At 42.2% G+C, this 1,386-nt stretch overlaps 1 pseudogene; it reads right to left on the bottom strand.

The window, feature by feature from the left end:
- Positions 1–571: 571 nt before the first annotated feature.
- On the bottom strand, positions 572–1,027 carry LOC108284099 (annotated as a pseudogene).
- Between the last annotated feature and the right edge of the window lie 359 nt (positions 1,028–1,386).

The raw sequence follows: 1,386 nt of genomic DNA, 5'->3' as shown, positions 1-1,386 counted from the left end.
GCACATTTTTATAGGCTTTCTACAAAATTAATTTAGAAATAGGAATAAGGAATCTCAAAAATGCCCATTCAAGGGACTGGGCTAGGAAAATCACTTCTTTGATTATATCTTAAGGAAATAACCCAAACATGAAAAAGTTTCAAGCAAAAAATTATTCATCACAGTGTTATTTACAATAGCAAATAATTGTCATGTGCTGAAAAAGTAAAGTAATGGCAATACAATAATTTGAACTAATATTACCAAGATTATGTTAATTTATAACAAAGCTGATGCCATAATTAATACAAAACAAAAAGATAAAGACTTAGAACATACAGAGTAGAAACTGGAATGAAGAAAGACTTACTATTCACTTCTGTACTTTTGAATTTTGTAACAAGTACACAGTATAAGATTAGAAGGAAAAAAAGTCCCCTGGGTCATTAGGCAATGGGTAAACTTTTGCATTTACTGTATCAAATATATAAATACATTAAATAGTGTGTTTGAGGATAAGTTATGTGGGGAAAATGAAACAGGGAAAGAGAAGGGGAAGCACTAGAGAGGTAGGGTTTATAATTTTTTTTGGCTGTTGTCCCAGATTTATTGAAAATAATACATCATTGCAGACAAGATTCAAACAGGTCCCCGAGACATTTTGAAATTCATCCCAATGGTAGGCTGAGTGACCAGCAGGTTGGACAGACTGCCGAAATCCAAAAGCATCAGCATTTCCTTAGTGTCAGGATCTACTTCAATGATCTTCTGATCCAGGGCTGAGACCTCAGGAACATAATTGTTTCTCCTTTCTCTCTCCTCCTGCAGCTTGATGGAGAGACCTCTTACTGCGCCTCTCTGAATCCGCTTCATCAGATGGGTGACATAGCCTGCTATCTTGCTGTGGAGCTTCTTGCTAGGGATAACGATGATCTCCTAGCACACGTGCTTGTTTGTGTGGAAGTCATTGCCCAGCCAGGCACGTGTAGTACTTTTCTATGACGACCCAGGCCACCTTCTTCACAGTTTTGGGGCAAACACAGCCCATGTTGGCCGGTCCTTGGTAAAAGAGACTACAATTTTGTACAAAGTGGTCAGGAAGGCATCACTGCCAATATGAGATTTGAGAGAAGATTTGAGCTAATGGAGGCAGGAAGATTTGAGCCAATGGAGAAGAGCTTCCCAAGCAGTGGGAAAGGAAGTGCAAAGGTCCTGGGGCAGGAGCAGGCCCGGTGTGTTCCAGGAGCAAGGAGGGGTCCGTGCGGCTGCAGTGGAGGAAGCACAGTGGGAGCTATGGAGACGCTGGAGAGCCACAGGGGCCGGTGCAGGGCCTGTGGGCCAAGGGGCCTTTGCAGTCACTCTGAGAGAGAGAGGACCCATTAGCAGGTGGAAAGAAGAGGAGTGACA

The sequence above is a fragment of the Cebus imitator genome, unplaced genomic scaffold (assembly GCF_001604975.1).
Source record: "Cebus imitator isolate Cc_AM_T3 unplaced genomic scaffold, Cebus_imitator-1.0 Scaffold269, whole genome shotgun sequence".
NCBI lineage: Eukaryota > Metazoa > Chordata > Mammalia > Primates > Cebidae > Cebus > Cebus imitator.
The sequence above is the reverse complement of the archived record's forward strand: the minus strand, read 5'-3'. Positions and strand labels throughout refer to the sequence as shown.